Source organism: Heterocephalus glaber, unplaced genomic scaffold (assembly GCF_053883595.1).
Source record: "Heterocephalus glaber isolate CG9 unplaced genomic scaffold, H.glaber_assembly_v1.0 deba00001523, whole genome shotgun sequence".
In the NCBI taxonomy this organism is placed as follows: domain Eukaryota; kingdom Metazoa; phylum Chordata; class Mammalia; order Rodentia; family Bathyergidae; genus Heterocephalus; species Heterocephalus glaber.
In genome coordinates, this window is record NW_028258327.1 from 9,173,260 (window position 1) to 9,193,963 (window position 20,704).

The window sequence follows — 20,704 nt, forward strand, 5'->3', positions numbered from 1 at the left end:
CTCATTCATAATTCCATTAAATAGCAATTACATACTTTTTCTGCAAAGTGGATTATGTACTACTCTTAGAAAATTAGTATACAGGAAAACATGAATATTAGCCTTAAACATTTTAATGTTGTTTGTCTTTGCTTTGAAATTCAATAATGCCATCAGCCTGTACGAACTCTTAGAGCCCAGCATTTCACACAGTGAAAGCTGCTTTCTGTTACAAAAGCACAGCAGCTGTGGCTCCCGCAGATACCCTTAAAGACAGATATAATAAAACACTGGGAGGGAGTAGGTCGACACAGGAGCATGAAATGGACGAGATGAAGCCCCTTTGTCACAGCCAAACAGGCTATAAAGTTACTATAGTAACATACAGCATTAAACTCCAGGTGGATTGACTTAATCTTCTTCAAACAAAAAATAAAGGTTAACAAAAACCAAACCAATAATAATTACAGTCACTTTACCCAAATATTTTTCAAGAAGTTATTTTGGATTTAGTGTGGATAGGTGAGGAACAGGGCACACTGGCTCATGTTTTGATTTGAAGAAACAACCCAGAAGTTTAGAGTGTGGGAGAAAGAAATGCAGTTTTTAAATATCTTGAAAAATCTAATGACTTGAGAAGCAAGTAAATTTAAGCAACAATGAGAAAACAATTAGGCCATGTGGATTCTCAAATCCAATTTTTTTTTCCATCCATCACATTTTTGTGAGGTATAGTGAATTTAAGAGGTCATACCTGAGTCCAGTCCTAAATTCATTGATAAATCAGCAGGCTTTTCTTAATGTTGATTAAAGATTGTCAAACTCCATCTGTTTTAATCTGTTTTCCAAAAGAAAAAAAATAAAGCTTCAGATATAAGATGCAGTAACTGTTAAATGAGAGTTAAGGAACTAGCCTGTGAAATGAAAGATGAACTAGAAAACACACAGAAGTGAAAAAAAATCACAAATGAACTCTAATTTTTATATTTCATAAAAGGAATAAATGTAATGTAGATGATACATTACTCACTTAAGGTAGATGTCAAATCTTGCTTATTTCTTTTTGTAGATTTACTTACTATTCTTATTTTGCTATGCTAATTCTTTATCTATAAAATATTCATGTAAACAAAACCTCACAAATTTTGTATCCAAACACACACGCATACACCCACACACACACCCACACACACACACTATTTCCTTCTCTCTGATAAACACAAAATTTGTCTCTCAGACACTCTTATCTGTTTTCTTTTAGTTAATACTCATTTTTTGCAGCTTTATTTTCAAATGCTGAATTTTATGTCTTAAATATAGATGAAGACTTGCAGTGATAAATTAACATGCACATGTTTGTAGTTTGGATTAATTTACTGATCACTTGGACTACTCTTCTTGAATATTGCTGTAAATGATCTGAAAGAGTTAAGAGACCTTTTCTGGACCTTAATTTATGCCATGGAGTTAGGCACCAAGGCAAGCTGAACTCAATGAGAATATTTTTCGTAGGATTTAGCTAACAGTGTGAGACATACCTTAAATGGATTTAGTTTGGGTAAACAACCTTTGTCTAGACACCCCAAATGTCACAGGTATTGGCACTCATTTTAAGTGGTAACTTCTATGTAAATAATTGCAAAGTTGCATTTTCTTCTTTGTACTAATATTTTATAAATTAAGGTTTACAACCCTATCAAGAGCTAAATGTTTACTCATAAGTGGTGGTTTTAGTCATGGATGTTTTTATTTTTTGGTCAATCTTACTTGACAGTGTGGGAACAATTAGGTTTTATATTAAACTTTAAGATTTATAATGTGATTGCTGAGAGCTGCTTAAGATTTCTAATAGTATTTAGAAATACAGAAAAGCAATGTAGAAAGGAAGGATGAATAGCAAAATTTGAAAGAAAGTACAGAATAGAATTATGGTTAAGAAATGAAGAAATATAGTCCTAGCAGAAAGCAGTGAGGGTACCTATTTGTTATAAATAAAGATATTCATTAAACTTATTTGATATATCATACATATAAGAAATATGAAATTTTGAAAACTAGAAGAGGCACATTATTTTTCACTGATGAGTTAGTTCAGCCAACTACCTTAATAAGGATATAATGACTTCTTACATATTTATAACTAATGATATGTAAAGTATTTTTCTAATTTAAAAATCTTACGGCCTTTATTAGTTATGGTAAAATTCATCTTTAAAATATTTGCTGCTTATCTGACTATATTGTTGAAGAATCCAAAGGAAAGGAGAACAAAAACAGTACTGAACTTTTATAGGTATTCAAATTAACAAGTAGAGTCTAATATTGAAAATGTAAATGTAATTCACATTTACCCAGAGGCCTAACATTTGAGCATTGCCCAAATCTGTTCATGGAAATAACTTAATGCATTCTCAGATTTGACTCATAATAGGTGCTTTGTACTTATTTTGAGTTCTCTCTAGTTTCTAAAATTCTAGGAAAGAAAGAGCAATATAATTTATTCTTATCTGTAAAACAGTAAATTTATAATTTTATAGGTTTAGATAATAATTTCAAAGTATTGATAATAAATTCCAAAGCTTTGTGATTGAAGTTATAAAAATGAGTAAGTTCAAGTAAAGGATCTCTTTGCAAGAATACTTTCATTTAAAGTGGAAATGTGCTTAAAAGTTTTGTTGCAGAATAAAGTTTTTGCTTTTTACATAAAAACATCCAATTATTTATACATACAGATTTGTATTCTTCATTACTTTTAATTTTGTTAAGAACAAGTGTCATTTGAGGTTGCAATTTACTTTACTGGTTGATAACATTAGAAACCACCCCCTGCCATGCAAAATAAAAAGGAAATGGGATCCAAAGCAACAATCATTGAATTAAATGTTGCCTTAAATGAGAATGCGTCACTAATAATCTTATTTGTATATTGCATAATCCATTACTTCTTTTTCTTGTGTTTCTTTTCCTTCCGTATGCCTTCCACATTTTACCTAGAAGGGCTGTGGGGTTCAAACCAGTAATTAAAAACCTGGGGCAGTAATAACTTTGACAAATATAGTAGATCTGCTTCACTGTATAAGTTGCTCACAGAGAGGGAAAAAATAAATGGATTTTTAAAAGATAAATTAGTTTAATTCATAAAATTTCACATAATGGGTAATACTGCAGTTCACACAGAGCGATTCTGCTATCTTCATTCAGAAGAGCAAACAAGGAAAGGAGAGGAGGCTACAAGTCATGCTTTTAGTGCTATCAGCTGGAAAGTGGGTCAGACTCTTCCAATTGCTGTAATTTTCACCGCAGGCATCCCACAGAGCCCAGTAAACCATCCAGGATGAGACCCACAACAATCTGTAAGCTCCAGCACCCTCCTCATACACCCTGCACGATACCACAAACTCCCCTACACTACTGGCAACTTCAACATCTTGACTGACCTCATAGAGCATTTCCTCAGAACAACAGAGCCTCCTTCCTCCGATTCTCTTTTGGAAAAGGGTAGGGAAGAATCAGGAACAAACGACAAGCACCATTAGATAATTTATGTGCAGAACAAGTGTCTTAATGACCTTCCGGATTGCACCCAAGTTCCCTAATCTCAAAAGGAAAGATGTGAACTGGAGGTTCTAGTCTGCTAAGCAGCAAATATTATCCTTCTATGGGCACATCTATACTCTCTGTACAGTGGATAACTTGTGAGATCACAGCAACCAGTGGTTGAATAGGGTTTATCTCTAAATTAGTAACATTTAGTAAGGTCAGAAATAATCATTTTGCTTTTCTTTTTCGAAGAATATAAACTACCCCAAAATCTGCTGCTATCCTCTATATTCACATCAGAAAGCAACCCCAGAGAGCTCAAAGTGAAGGGAGCTGCAATTATTATCACTTTAGTTTTCTTTCTTATTCCTAACAATAGAAATAGGTTTTTGCAATGATTTCTGCACAAAATATTGTACCAAATTCACCAAGTAAACAATTTTCTCCTTCTAAAAGCTGAATTAACATTCTTAAAAATCGTAACAATCATAGTTCTGTTCACATGAAGATACCTTAATGTCTAAACCTTTATAATGAAATTCTGTTGAGTAATTTGGTTTTGACTTTATTGGTGGTCTGTTTTGTGCTTCAATTTTCTCTTTAAAAATAAAGACTTTAAAGTATGTGTCAGCTATTTTAATATCTACCGTGTTCAAAGAATGCTGAGGGTTTTTTATTCTTGTGTAACACACCCTCTACTTTGAAGTTCACAATTCAAGTAATGATCATAGATATTAAACAAGATAAAGTGTTCCACACTGAATGAAATTAGGATAATTTTTGAAAGAATCGAAGTCCCAATTGCTTATGTTTGTTATATAAATTAATTATCCTTAATATTACATGTAATTTATAATACATTAATAGTTCATTTGAATGTGAACTCCGTGGGGCAGGGCCTGTATCTGTTTTGATCATTCTTTTATTTTCACTGATCAAATTAATGCCTGACACATAATAGACACTCAGTGCTTATTGAATAAATATAATGAAATGACTGAATTTGACATGATTTTCTGCAGTTGTCTAAATATTTGAAAAGGAATAAATATTTTATTTCAATTTCAGCTTTGTGAAGTAAATTGAAATACAATTCAGAAAACAGGTTTGTGTTTTTTCTTTAATGAATGTAGAACATGCAATAAGTATATACAAGTTTTATAATTTTCTTTATTGCACTTAATGCTCTCTCTTTGAGTGTGTCAAATCTAGTTAATATCGAAGGAAAATTTAGAGATGAAACCATTAAGAAAATGTTTGCATATTTGCTTTAAAAAGTAAATTATGTATAATAGCTTACTATTATACATAATATAAGGCAGTCTAATAAAAACTGAGCTCCTTGAAAAGTTTCAGTTAGGTTTTAAAAGAGAAATACTCAAAATATAAAGTTACAAAAGTTTTATTTAGACGGTTCATAACCAGTTGTTTTCTCAAATGATTATCAGATTTGCAAAGATCTGTAGCTATCTGTATCTAACAATACTGCAAAGTTAGAATTTACTTTGTTTTCCTAGGAGTGGCAAATTTAGGGAAAGGACTAAAAATCCTCACTGACTTGGGGACTGGTGCTATGCAAGGAGTCACGTTGTTTCTTTTAGGTTATCCCATAATGCAATGGGGTATGTAAGTTTGTATGTATGTTTTGTTGGTATTTCTGACTGAAGTGTGACATGCCTGGTCACCATGAAAGGGCAAAATGTTAATTTTTCTTTTTCAGTAACATTTCACGACAAAAAGGGGAACTATTTAAAATATGTTTATTTCAGGTTTTATCTGTTGAGAGTTCTTTGAATGTTTAACTCAGCTACGCTCCAGCCACGTGGCATCAGGCCCAAAATAAACAACAATAACAACCACCACCCCAGTTTGCTTCAGCTTTGGTCCCTAGTAGTCTCCCACGGCTCTTTTCCTATGTAGGGAACTTCATTCCCATCCTGCGTGCCTCTTCCCCATCTCCACCTCATTTCCAGACAGCCTTACTCTCCTGGTTCTTAGGCAGCAGAGAATATCAGTGGACATGAAGTCACAGGATCCTGGTACGAATTTCAATCTGCCCCCAGTAGGTTTGGTCGCTGGAGAAAGTTATCTTAATCTCTCTGCACTTCGGTTTTCTTGTTTATAAATCTATGGCAATAAAACTTACAGAATTTTTTGTGAGAATTTTAGATAATTTTACACAAAGAATTTATACCTGTGACTACTCCCCCAAGTTATTCAGTTAATACATGGTTGTTAATATCTCTACATTTTCATTTTTCCATTTTAATCAGTTTTTTTATAATTTTGACTTGTCATTTAGACATGATTTATAGACAGATTATAAAATTCTTGTTTCTTTCAAAGTGCTGGATCCCACACTAACCTTTCAACTTTTTCCATTCCCCTAGGTGAATAATTTGCTTTGAACTCAATCCCAAAATCAGACCCTCTTCTGACTGCTACTGAGCTCCAGGCTGCCAGAGGGGCCATTCTGATGTGACGTGCTGTGGTTTTCCTGGGTGAGGTTTTATTCTTTTTTGGTTATGGTTTCATTCTAGCTCTGACATTATTTATCTGTGCTCCAGTTTCCTCATCCTTAGAATGTGGATTATGAAATTCTCTCTCAGCATTGTAGAGAATCATTTGAAGTAATACACAAATGCTATTTAAAGTAGCATCTGCTACATCTGCTACATGAAATGCAATCAATGTCAATTCTTCTTGTAATTAAAGAAATAGATATTAGTGCTCAGAACCCTGTGTATCTATTTAGTAAAATCATTTTATCTAACCCAAAGAATGGTAAAACTAGTCCATGGAAAATATATTACATTTTAAAATATTTTATTTTATTTATATTAAAGACTAAAGTATGCATCTATTAGGGTCAGACATACTAATGAGCTAGGGAGGCTTAAGATTTAAAAAGTATTCTTTCCTAGAATCAGCAGAAATTACTACTCCACTTAAAGTTGGCAAGACTGGGTCGTATACATATTATTGACCACATCAAGAAAACCAGAATTAGATAATTTTGTCTACAGCATTACAGAGTGTTATAAAAGAAGTAGAATAAATATCATAATATATATGGAATAATGTATCCATTTTTAATTATAATTCCTATTATAATACAATGAAGAACTTAAAAATTATATTTTGTAATGGTCCATCTAGAAAAGGATTTCACTACTTGAGTTTAAAATTTGTATTTATTATCTTCTCAGCAAATATATTCTGACTGAACAAAACTGTATAAAATGCTCACAGAGAAACTACTGATGGATAGGGTTATTCCAAAGAATTCAACAGGAATCCTTACCCAAGGACATCCCCCACATATAGAATTTTCATCATTCAAAATTCTGACTGACAAGACCTCCAAGAGTTAAAAACCCCACTAGTTAGATACAAGAAGTTTCCATCCAAGTTGTGATGGCAAGCCTTTAGAAAGTACCGACACAACAAAGAGAGAATACATGTACCTCAGAACATCTTTCTGCCTAAGAATCCTGTGACAACCCTGTATAGAGTTCTGAAAATAGAACATTTGCTGCATGTAAAATGTAACCAAAATTGTCTTTGCTCTGGTGTCTATTTATTTGTAACAAACCATTCTTTTTTTCAGGAAAAACATAATGAGTAGCAATGGAAGTATACAGAAATAGAGAGGGTTAAACAGTTAAAACTCAAATACCAACAGAATGAAAATTTTTTTGCCAGCTATTCCTCAGAGGACTAATATCTAGAATATATAAAGAACTCAAAAAACTTAGACCTGCACAAAATAAAAGATCCAATCAAAAAATGGACAAGTGAAATGAATAGACACTTCACAGAAAAGTACAAAGAGTCAATAACTAACTGAAAAAATATTCAACCTGGCTGGCTATTACAGAAATGCAAGTTAGAACAACACTAAGATTCCATCTTAATCCAGAAAGAATGGATATCTTGAAGTAATCATATAATAACAAATGCTGATGAGGCTGAAGGAAAAAAAAATTCTTCATTGTTGGTGGGAATGTAAACTAGTACAACCACTATGGAAATCAATATAAAGATTCCTCAAAAAACTAAAACTATAAATTCCATTTGACCCAGATATTGTCCTTCTAGGTATCATCCCCAAAGAGTTAAAGACATAATATTACAGTGATACATTCAAACCCATTTTTATAGCAGCACAATTCATAGTAGCTAAATCTTGGAAGCAGCATATATGTTCATCAACAGATGAATAGATAAACAAAATGTGGTATTTACACATAATGGAGTACTATTTTTCCATAAAGAATGATAAAATTCTGTCATTTGTAGTCACTCAAATGTACCTTGAAACCATACTATTAAATGAAATAAATCAGACACACTAACTTAAATATCACATGATTTCTTTTATATAAGAAACCCAAAGTATAAAAAAAGATAGATAATAGGGAGTAAGGAGACAAATCGTTCTCAAAAGGGCAGGGGATGAAGGAATGGAAGGAGAGAGAAGGAAGGGGGGAAGGGGATGAAGAAAGGAATTAAGATATATTATGTACATGCACCAACTCCCCAAAAGGAATGTAAACTATATTTGCTGCAAATATGTAGAATGTGATCTGTAGAACAAAATAAAAAGAAAACAAATACTATTTTTATTTATTTTTTTTTGGTACTGGGGAACAAATACTATTTTTAGTCAGTAATTAATCATAAGCATCTTTTCCAAGATTTCCCTTTAAAAAGCCATTAACTGTTCGAATAAATTTGGTTGAAAGTCAAATAAGTCTACTGAGAGAAACCACCTTAATGCATATAGGAAGGAAAATTTCTGTATATGTGAAGAAACCATCAGTCAATCCTCTGAAATAGGTCATGGTGCCTGGATCGTAAATGCCAGGAGTTTTCACTGTCACACCAAAATTGATAATAGAAATTTATGGATCCATTTGTATCTGTTTCAACAACAGGAACACTTTTAGCATTTTATTTGGTAAAGAATCCAGGGATGCAATATTCCCAGCAAAGATAGCCTTGAGTCCTGGACAATTTTTAAAATTTTATCAAGTCACTGATATAGTTGTGAATGGTACCTAGAGCTCAACTCAATTTTACAAGTAATAGCAAAATATTATTATACAGTCTTACCATAAATGTAACTTTCCAAAAAGTTAGAAATTATATATAATGATGGAATAATTCCATTTATTTTTTCAGACTGATTTTACTATTTAAGAAACATTCAATACCTCTGTCAATGCCTTTTATACTTCCCTTGCTACCACATGTGCCTTTGGCAGCTCTTGCTTTTCATACATAGGTGCAGGCATCTTCCCAAGAATACAAATCCAGCCTTTCAGGAATATGACTTAATGTGATATAGAGAAAGCTAAAGAGAAGCTGACCATTAATATAGTTGAAATGATCAGGTATCATATCTTTCTTTTTTTCATTTCTTTCTTAATCTACATTAAAATGTAGACACAGCAATATTCTCAAAACAAGGTAGATTTTAGTTCTTTGTGCACTCATGTTTTCACCCTGAAGACTCTTGCTCTTTCATAAGACTTTGGCTGCTGTAGCCCCTTGAAGATTTCTCTTTTCTATCTACCATTCTAGAGCAAAGCTAAGACTCATGTTCCTGCCTTTATTGCCTGTTAACTTCCCTCCTTGAGTAATATGCATAGACTGCTCACTGCTTCTTATACATGTGCAGGAAATACTTTAAGCTGAAGGACACATTAATGGCCAACTGCATCTTCAGTAGAAACTTCCCCAGTGCATATTGTCTAAGTTTGCATGCATTTCAAAAAAAATCTACACCAGTAAAATTATTTGCCACTGACACACTAAATACAGTCAAGTTTCTGGATCTTTAAAAAGGTACATTCTTTCATTGTCTATGTTATATAATACGGCAATGCACAGTTGCTGAGTGCAGGGCTTAGAACCAAGTAAAAGTTTTAATTTGTCAATTATTGTTACCCACTATTATCAACTATTAAATATTACTTTCCTGGATATTGGAGATAATTATTTTTAAAAGCACTTTACAACTTGATGTCAAGAAAGTATCATTTTTTAGTTTTTGCAGGTATCATATGTGAAAGAAAGAAATTTAAAAATGACAGTGGTAATGTTTACAGATTTCTTTTACTAATGAATGTAATCCTGACAGAGAAATAAAAAAGGACTTTTAAAGTAATATTTGTTTAATTCTATGAAAAATTCTTTAGTTCTTTCCTGTCAGTAAAAAAATCAAAATTTTCAAAGTATTCATATTTGTTTCTATATTATCATAAGTGTACAGACGTAAATGAAAATTAAGAATAAGAAACAACCTAGAAAAAATACAGAATGTGACGTGATGTTTTTCATCTTGGTGTCATGCTTTGGTTTGGATTTTTTTTTCTAAATTTATTGTGTTACTGAAAAATTTCACCAATTTTTTTTTTTGTAATAGTCAGGGTTCTTGGTGACAAATTTCCCTGAATAGCAAGATACTTGCTACCACCAGCGATGGAATAAGTTCTCTTTTTTCACTAATATAACCCAAGAGGCTTAATGACTACTTGTTCACCAAGATCAGTGAACACAACAGATTTTTCTATAGCAATATATCTTCACTGAAATCTTTAGATGACCCTTAAAACTTAATTCTCTATATCTAAATTAGTATTGTGACATATCTCAGAAATAACCGAAGTCATGTCAAGAAGTCCCCAACTAGAATTCCTTCTGGGTAGCAGTGTAAATTACATCAGAAATTGTCAATGGTCAGATGTGACCCATTACCAGTGCAGGGGCTTTTGGGAGATCCAGATAATTGGGAGATCTACTCCCCAAGGAGGCTGATACTGCTCACAGGTATAAACAGATTATTGCTGTCTTACCAAAGACTATTACTACAATGTGAAGCATTGAGATTTCTGAAAGTCAGTTTGAGAAAGCACAATGAAAGCAAAATTTCCTATCTTGCTGACAATGTGACAAATAGATTCAATGCTTTTCAAGGATTCTCCAGATGCCCAAAAATCTTGTAATTTTGTTTTTGAATTCACAGGATGGGAATTCTCATATATTGTGTAGTAGCATTTTTAACTTGCTTTTATAAGAGACCTAATTAATTATAGGTGATATATACATGAAAAATTTTCCTTATTAATATATAGATAGATCCCTCAATTTAAGAAAAATAAGTTTTTAAAAGTTTACTCACTAATCCAAGTATGCATATATTTGTAGGAAAAGTCATTTTTCTCTACAAAGAGAAGCAAAAGAGGTATTACCTTAGCATACTATTTTAAATTATACTGGACCAATAATATTCAGATGTTGTGGTGTGCTTTCCCTTCACTTATAGCAAGATTAAATTCCAGTTTTAGTTCATTGCTTGTCAAGTCCAAGTCTTATTAGTGAGTCTGCAGCTGCAGCTGTATCAAGCAGTTTGAACAATGAAAATATCCTCGAAAATATGAATTATGTCTTTTGCCACGGGTTAAACATGATAGGAATTCAGGTTTCACTGGCATCTCCTTTATACATTCTTTCTAAGAGTACTATGTCTTGTGGATGAAATGTACAAAGTTTTCTATAGTTTTTATCATTTTAATGTATATAATATAAAAATATTGACAGGTATTTGCGCCATCATGTAGACTAACAGTTCATTTAATAATGGCAACTTAGAATATTGGTACAATTTATAAGATACAAATCACTTTTACATTGATAATCACACTTAAAATTGTTAATTTAAAAGTGAAATTTTTTATTAAGTTAATGTTTATATGTCAAGAAAATTGACAATCTTCTCTGACTCCAATTCAGAAATTTTTCCACTAACTAAATTATTTAGAACAAGTTGATTTTAAGTTAGAAATCCCTGCAAGACAAATTACTAGTTTTGTCTTTCTACATGTTAAACTTTTGCCCTTTCAAGACTTTTTCCACAATTAAAAATATGTCTTAAATGGAGACTCTAAAGTATTTCTGAAGGCTTATTATCAGATACTAAAATACAGAGAGTTTGAAGTATTTTTGTAGAACTATCAGATTAATGAGATTTGTAAAAATAACAGATAAAATTAAAATCAGCCTGGTCACTACTAGCTTGAGTCTCCTTTCAATTATGTATAATGTGTAGTGATTATAAAGAAAGCCATAGAAAATTAGCTTTAAAAATATACAGAAATTCAAATCAAAGCCACAAATATATCACAGGCCCTAAGATGACTAATATTAAAAATAAAACCTTGAGAACCAAAAAAACACACTATATAGGAAGAATTGTTAGTTTGTTTGTAGTTTATGCTTATTCTATTACATTTAATGACAAAAACATTTGTCACTATTTTGGTGATTGTGCTAAAACAAGTGTTTTGAAAAAAAATCACTGCCTTTTTCTCATGTCTTGGTGGGGGGAGAGCAAGAAGGAAAACATTTCTCAAAAAGCCACTTTGGTAATATCTGACACAACACCGTCCTTATTTTACTGGGATTTTTATTTCATTCCTGTAGGCTTATTATCTCACTGAATGAACAAAGAAAACATCACGTGGAAAAGGCTTCAGGCTAGCTACTTCCAAAAGGATTCAACCTTTTGAGTGCTACCAATATCATTCATACACCCACACAGTTAGCACTTTTGAATACATTTACTGAAAACCATTAATAAAGCAACAATCTTAGTGTGGTTTTTAACCATGTGTCACAGTGAAATAAGTTCATGTAAATCTGTGAACTGCACGACAATGATCAAATTAACAGTCATTTCAAGAAAAAATGCCCCTCAGGCTGAAAAATAATTAGTAGTCTCTCACTATCTTTTCCTCCTAATAAAAATCACGATATTATTGTTGACTGTGCTAATAAAACACCTCCCGTGACCCTGATGTAGCTTGATGTAAAATGTAAGGACTGTTCTATTGTGCAGTCTCACACATCTTTTATTGAACATTTCCATTTGGCTCTTCATCTGGGAACACAAGGGCCCATAGAAGCTGAAGAACTTTTGTCACAGTGTAAAGCAACTCTCACTTGTTTATTACTGCAGTTATAAAACACCCACTTTGACATTTATTATCTTTGAAATTTAACTTTTAGCAGTATAAACTGAATATTCAGAGCTTTGGATCTGAGAAGGACCAAGAGCAAAATACAGACAGAGCAAATGTAGAAAATCTATTTAGTGCATAAAGCAGTCCCAGGTTAGCAAACAAATATGTTGCCATAAACATTGACTCCAGGCCTTTGATTTTTAGTAAAACATTAATTGAGAAAGTTACAATGGTCACGGGTTGTTCAACATTTTTTTTCCTTTTAGTTATGTTATACTTGTTTCACAATGACTTATTGAATCCTTTTGTCCAAAACAGTATTGCAGATCTAAGAGGGACAGAAAAAAGTAAAAAGCGTAATCCTCATCCCCACTATGAGGAACAAAAAGAAGCAAAAAATGTAATTGTTATCCTCAAAGAGTTTACAAAGATAGAGTGGGTTTCTGTGCTGAAGTGGGTGGTGAGTAAGTTAATAATATTTCCAAAACACAAAGTGAAGATGAACTGTTCATTATGGTTTAGAGAAATAAAGAAACCTAGTAAAGTCACCAGTGAGTGTATGAATCAGAACATTGAATAGTATTTATATATTCAGTGCAACTCATCAGAACTACGATATCAAGGATTAATATGATTCAGTAAAGGTTTTTGAGTGTGGTATGGTAAATAACTTGGTATCCAATGAAGGAAAAATTTCAATGAAGAAATCATAACTAAATATAATACAAGTCAGAATATGGTCAGTTGTCCTAGTGACCATCGACTTTGTAGCAAAATATTTAAAATGTACTTTTGTAACTTCTTAGAATTAGACCTTTGAAGTAATGAATAATGCATATGTTCCTTGGGCAAACCTGAGCATTTCAGGCACACATGTAATTTTAAAGTATTTTTAAAATGTGAAATATTATCAGAAAACATATATAAATTTACAGCAGTTAAGCAAAGATGGCAAAAAGAAATGTCAACCTTAAAAATATACATATATAAATGCAAATTTTGCCAAAAAGCAAAGGAGGTTTTCTTTGGCTTAATTTTTCATAAGGGAGCATCTTTGACATTACTCTAAACTCTTATTTATTAAAGTGAGATCCAAGGAGTTCTATGTTTAAAAAATGTTTTGAGAGTATAATAAGTTTGGAAATACCACATCAAGTTAAGGTAAACATCTCTAGGACTCTGGTATGGTCACATGCATTGTGAAACTAGGAGAGCATGTACTTCCTATAGGGCCTCGGGGGACTGTAGCTCTATGGTACAAACCTTGACACCACCACACTTGGTGATAGATGAGACCAAGCACAGGCTCTCAGGTCCTTGTCTTGAAAGGTGAGTCTAGAAGACTATATTTTTAAGATTCTTCAGGTGATTTCAGTGTAACTGCCTGGTCTCTGCTACTCAAGCCTTTACGTTAGATGCTTCAGGTGATTCAAAGTTCACAAACTATTTTTCACATGATAACACCCATTAAAACATTGTTTTGGGAAGATTTTTAATTGAGAAATGGAAATAAATGTTTTTATGATTACTCTATTTTAGGACATTGTACACAACTGTTAAAAATACCTGAGGCAGGGTTTCATTTAACTCACCATTCTGGAGTTTCAGAGTCCAAGACGTGGTAGCCTTATTGGTTTGGAGTTTGGGGAGGGCACTAAGAGTGTATGGCCTCACAAAGGCAGGTGCATGTGTGAAAAAAGATCACATACTGAAAGCTGAAGCCAGAGAGGACAGTTCCACAGCTCACTTTGAGGGTGTGGCCCCAAAGTGACCCTTCTAAGGACTCCCTACCAGGCCTCACCTCAAATTGGGACACTAGGGATAGATCCCCACCCATACAACTTTAGAGAACGTACACTATCTAAACCATAGAGTCACCTGTTGCAATAACACAAGTCTTTCGTTTGGTGGGCTACCTTGTCCTTTGTGTCATAATGAGGTTAAAATTTTAGAGAGAAGGGGAAAGGAATTTCTAAATGTTAGTGAGTGCTCACCCTGTCCATTTATTCTTGAAACAATTATTACATACACTGATCACCAATTCTTTCAGTATGGGATGAGCTCTTCTGATCCTTTCCTTTTACTTTTCTCTTTTTTTTACCTTAAATTCTTTTTTTGGTACATTTTAGGTATACAATACATTTACATTTATCATTGGATGCTTGTACCTGTACATGATGTATCTTGGTTCTTATTTTTTTTCCCCATTACCTGTGTGCCCTTCACCCCCTCCACCCTTCCCTATTTATATAGACTTCGTTTCCAGTTTTTCCTTTTCTCATAATTTTTCCTTTCCCTTCTTTCCTTTCCCCTTCCCCTCCCACCACCCCTACTCCTTTGGACCTTTTCTTCCTATTTCAAATTATCAATTACTCATTTTAATCCTTATTTACACTTTCAGTTTCTCACACTAGAGAAACTATTCGGTATTTACACATGTGTGTCCTATTTATTTCACTTAAGAGTATGGCCTCAATATTCATCCATTTAGCTATAAATGTCTCTAGGACTAGAGGTCCCATTTGACCCAGCTATTCCCCTGCTGGGTATCTTCCCAAAATAATTTAAAGAATCATACCACAGAGATATATGTGCACCCATGTTTACAACAGCACAGTTTGTAATAGCTAAAGCTTGGAAACAGCCCAAGTGGCCATCAACTGGAAACTGGATAAAGAAGATGTGGTTTTTTTATAAAATGGAGTACAACTCAGCCTTAAAGAATGAGAAACTACTTTTCTTTCTCTTTTTCTGTTTTCCACTTTTTTCTACATAGCAAAAAAAAAAAAAAATCACCTACCTCTTTCCCTTTCCCTGGCTTTAAATAGTCAAGTGCTCATTAAAGAGAATTGTGCAGTAGTCCACTGTTGCTTTAAACACTACCAGCTGCTGGGTGTCTAACTCTTAACTTCCATTAATAAGGAACACAGCCTGTTTTGATAAGCTATTCCAACTTTTTGAGTTTTGCAACTTAAGTTTCAATAGTGAACAAGCCCAAAAAAGTGCTAAAAAGAGATGAACTGTCAAAGAAGCCCAAAAGAAAGATGCAAAAGGAAAAAAAACAGATGTTTTGTTTTCTGAAGAAGTCAACTCCATACATTAAATTGTTTCCATTCTCTTCTGGAAGATGTAACTTTGTGACTGATGTTATCATAGAACTCATAAGACAATAATGAGACTGATCTTTCTTTTAAAATCAAAATTAGTGCCACAACTATTAGGATAATTTGACTAAGAAACTGTTGGGAAAATGGATGCCACTGTCCAAATAGCTAGAAAGTGTTATCTTTCTACTTCTCACATTCTATATCTATAAAAACTTCACAAAACCATAACCTCTGTTCATGGAATTCTTATACTTTAGAATTAGTGTAATTTAACACAATTGAAGACAAATGAGCAGGGTCTAAAACCTACTATCTCAACTCCATTCCTGAAATGATTTATAATGCATTTATTAAAACTGCCAATTTTTGCTGGCCATTTGTATTTCTTGTTTTGAAAAATGTCTATTCAGGTCATGTGGCCATTTTTGATTGAATTACTTGTGCTTTGCTGTTAGATTTTTAGTTCCATATATATTCTGGGTATTAATCTTTTGTTGGAAGAATAGTTAGTGAATATTTTCTTCTATTCTGTAGGTTATCTCTGCACTCAGATGACTACTTCCTTTACTGTGCAGAAATATTTTAATGTGATGTAATCCCACTTGTAGCTGTCAATGAAATACAAATCAAAACTACAGTGAGATATCAACCATCTCATCTTAGTTGGAATAACTTTTATAAAAAATGCTGGCAAAATGTGGAGAAAAGAGTTTTATTATAGTGAGAGTATAAATTAGTACAACCATTGTAGAGAACAGTATGGAGATTCCTCAAAAAACTTAAAAGAAAGATCTCCCATGTGATCCAGCTGTCTAATTCTGGAAATACACCAATGAAATGAAATAAGCATGTAAAAGAAATGTGTATGTGTCCATGTCTAGTATGGCACTAGTCACAGTAGTTAAGCTATGGAATCAGCCTTGGTGATTATTAACAAATAAAAGGATAAAGAAAATGCAGCACCCAAACAAATAGAATATTATTCAGTCATAAAAAAGAGTGGAATCCTGTCATTTGCAGCAAAATGGGAAAGTCCGGAGGATATTAAATGGAATAAGCCATACAGAGAAAGACAAATAGCACATGTTCTCTCTCATATGTGGAAGCTACAAGAAGTAGACCCGGAACTGAATGTAAAACAGTGAATGCTAGGGGTTGGGAAGGGTATGTGTGTGTGATGACAAAGAATAAATGGAGGTGGATTTGATCAGTACATAGTGCATGCCTGTGTGGCAATATCACACTGACCCACATTACTATGTATAATTAATACATGTTAATCAAAAATAAAATAATTATTGAAAATGCCAATTTTCACATTTCTTTAAAAGTAAAATGATTCTGGTAATATACATTTTGAAAAACAATATCTATTGAGAAATTAAATGATTATTTATGAAAAATTTTCAGTAAATATAACAAACAAAATTCCACCTTATGATAGTCAAGCAATGGAAGGATGGATGGATGAATGAATGAATGAATAAACAAATAAATACATAAATGAAGATAGATGGTGCACACAAATACAATTCCTGTCTCAATCATTCAAATTCTAAGTGTCTTTGACATTGTCTTTATTTGCCACTATGAAACAAAAAGTTCAAATTATGCAAATGTATTGCTTATTTTTGTTCTTTTATTCTATCAATACAGCAAACCATCCATAGTCACAGTGGCTTAAAAAATCACTCTATTTTAGTTATCTCTCACATTTCTGAAAACTAACTGTCCTGTACAGCAGGGTAATTTTCAATAGAAGTTTCTCTAAGGATGTCGAAAAGCTGACCGGTGTCACCTGATGGTTTGATTGGACAGACATTCAAAGTGGAGAGTAGTGCATGCTGGATGTCACATGAGTGCTCTGGTGGGGCTGCAGGCCACAGCATATACGAGGTACACTTTCGTGTGGCTCAAGCTTCTTATAGGTTCTTAGAGGAAGCATCGTAAATACAGTTGTGCCAGGAAGTCCAAAAGAAAACTACAAAACTAAGTATTATGTAGTCATGGAAATCCCAGGCTATCACTTTGCTATAGGAACAGACAATTCCATAAATCCAGGCAACATTTAAGAAGAGGGTAACAGCTTCCATCTTTGATCTAAGAAGTAGTATATACATACAAGGAGGGAAGGAACTGGTGGTGTCTCACACTATTACACCATTTTTTAGTGGTTCTTCTCTGTTCAAAGACATAAATATGTCTAAAAATTAGAGTGAAATATTTCAGTGAAAGCATTTCGATTTCTGGTATAAAAAGATCCCACATCATTCAAATTCCTTCCAGATATATTTGTCCTTCAGGCAGAGAAAAAAATGGCAAAACCCTTAAATGTGACTTACTTCATTTCAATTGAATATAAATATTGTCAATAATTTTTATGTCCTGCAGCAGATAGCAAATATTTCATAAAATTTGAAGTTTAAAGAAAGTTCAATTACTCTTGTCTCACCTGTAGTCATCAACTATTAAACAGAGTTGAAGGCCTATATTCCTCCTTTCATGTTAAGTCAAAATGGAGTATAGGGGCCAGGAATTTAGCTCAGTGGTTCCACTGTCTGCCTTGCAAGCGCAAGGTTCTGAGTTCAATCCCCCATACCTCCCCCCCCCAAAAAAAACCCCAAAACAAAAAAGGAGTATATATGTACAATCGTATTTTGCAGAGAAGGCTCAAAAGATTAAGTGTTCTTTTATTTTTAAAATATTTTTCCTAAAATTGCAAATTTAATAAATAGTAAAACTGACTCCAACTCAGGGATTTTTGCCCCATTATACATGCTGCTTTGATAAAAAGTTAATGAATACTGTGAAAACTTGTGGAGAAATTGGAGATGAAAGTATGTCAGGAGGGCATGAAAATACAGTTGGAGCCAGGGAACATCGCACCAAGCAAATTTCATTTTACTGTTAGTCCAACACATGTTTTCCACTATCCTAAACTTCCAGAGTGACAGTCTTCTTATAGCATGCACAGTCTGGGAAAAATTAAAAACAAAACAAAACTGCAGACAGCTGAGAAAGAGAATAATGCCGCAGAGGTCATGGAACCAGCAGCCAGGTTGAGGCACAGTGTGGCAGGCAGTGGGGTGTGGGAAATACACTGACAAGTGAGGAACAATGAGCTACATGGAGGATGGGAGAGGCAACCCCATCCCTCCCTCCCTCGGTGCTCACACCCCTGCTGCTGAATAGCCTTTTGGCTTTGTGCAGCGCTTGAGGAAGGCTGTGAAAGCAATGATGAGAAAGTTACATGGCACTCTCTAATTTTTTTTTAACTTTCTACTGTTTAAAAAATAACAAACAAAACAAAACAGCATGCCCATAGCAAAATGAATTAATTTGAAATTTCAGTAACAAGGAAATATAATGTAACAAATGAAATACACTACTCCCTAATTATATAGTATTATGTTTCTGTTCCAGAGTCATGTTTGTAGTTCAATCTTAAAAACAGAAGAAATAGAATAAGCAGCATTAACTTTGATTTATTTCATTTCTCTAAACAGCACATAATTGTTTTAAATGAAGTTAATTTTTTGAAGAAAATACTCTGACAAATAAAATTACAAAAAAGAAAGGGATATAATGAAACTGTTAAACATCACCTATTATGTTATTAGTATAATAGGACATTTGCACATGTGACTAGTTGGAAGACTAATTCCTACAAAATATTGTTCTTTAGGCTTTAAAATCTCATCAAAATCTGCCTCAAAAATCATGCCACAGAAGCAACTTTTTAATGATATATTTTTAAATAAATTAATTCATTTCTTTGAGGGGCTAAGTGATTATCAAATTATTCTTGATAGCACTGAAACACACTTCAATCCATGACAGCAAGTTACATTTCCTTAAAAAGAAATCAAATTTAATGTTATTATTCATCTGCCTGTGATTCTTATCTATGCATTCATCTATATCCATACCAGCCTATTATGAATAATCATTTCTAACTATTTTATGATCTGTGTTTTTTGCTGCAAAATACACAAAGGTAATTAAGCCAAATTGAAACAATTATAAAACTACACTATTCAATAACTCAGTTGCCAAAAAAGTTTTACTGTACCCTAAGGAGGAGAAAAAAAAAATGCCTCTATAGCACTAATATCATTCCACAATTCCACGTTTCATTTATTCCTGCAAGCCAGCCAAGCTCAAATTAATTGTACTGACTAAACTTTTCTTCTTGGAGAAAATTAAAGATATGCTGTTGTCAACACTTGAGCACAACCTTGCCGACACTTAAATGCAGAGAAGGGTGTGACATCCTGCCCTGGCTGCCTTGTGCTAATTAATCACTCTGGTATTTAGGACCATTCAAGCAGACAAATTAATGGGGAATAATTAGTGTATCTTTGTTCCAGCTCAGCTTTGCACACCAGACACTCTCAGGGAGAGAGGGGAGTTTGCAGAGTGCGAGCCATTAGCATGTGCATAGTTTCACTTCTGTTCAGCAAGTTCTTCGGAGATTAAGAGAAAGGCCAAATTAGCAGACGTGTGACCGGGGTTAGGACACCATTCTGGAAAGAAAGCCCTCTGTTTGGGTATCAGCTTTCAGAAGCAAGTTGTTCATCCAGATACTGAACTTCATAAAACCCAATTAAACCTCAGGGAAAACATAATTTTATAATCCCAAAACAAGTTCTTAAAGAAATATAGTGAGAAAATCATTTTATTTACTTTATTCACATTTATTTATATAACATTGAGATAAATGCAACCTAAAGAAATTGCACATTTTATCTTCATTTATATTGGCTTTTGTGAATTTTTATTGAAAATGGATTTTTATCAACCGATTACACACATCTTGTAATTAAATAATATAGTCCATTTAACCTCTCTCCATTTACTAAAACCTCTCTGTAAATAATCCCTACAGCCATAAAACTGATTTTTTTTCTGATAGGAATCATAGAGTAGAAAATTCAGACAAAGTCTCCATACAAAAATCAGAATGACAAGAACAGTATTGATTAGACTCTGTCCCATTTTACAGTGCCGACTGGGTTCAGTGTGCCCATCGACTGAGTGAAGGCACAG

The 20,704-nt window shown here is 33.2% G+C and overlaps 1 long non-coding RNA gene across 3 annotated transcripts in view; it reads right to left on the minus strand.

Moving 5' to 3' along the window:
- Positions 1 to 20,704, minus strand: part of LOC106010867 (uncharacterized) — a 1,054,961-nt gene that overhangs the window by 165,664 nt on the left and 868,593 nt on the right. For all 3 annotated transcript variants that reach the window (XR_015441535.1, XR_015441536.1, XR_001184576.3), the window contains one exon: positions 734 to 817. This is a non-coding gene — a long non-coding RNA (uncharacterized LOC106010867). The remainder of the gene's footprint in view (positions 1 to 733; positions 818 to 20,704) is intronic.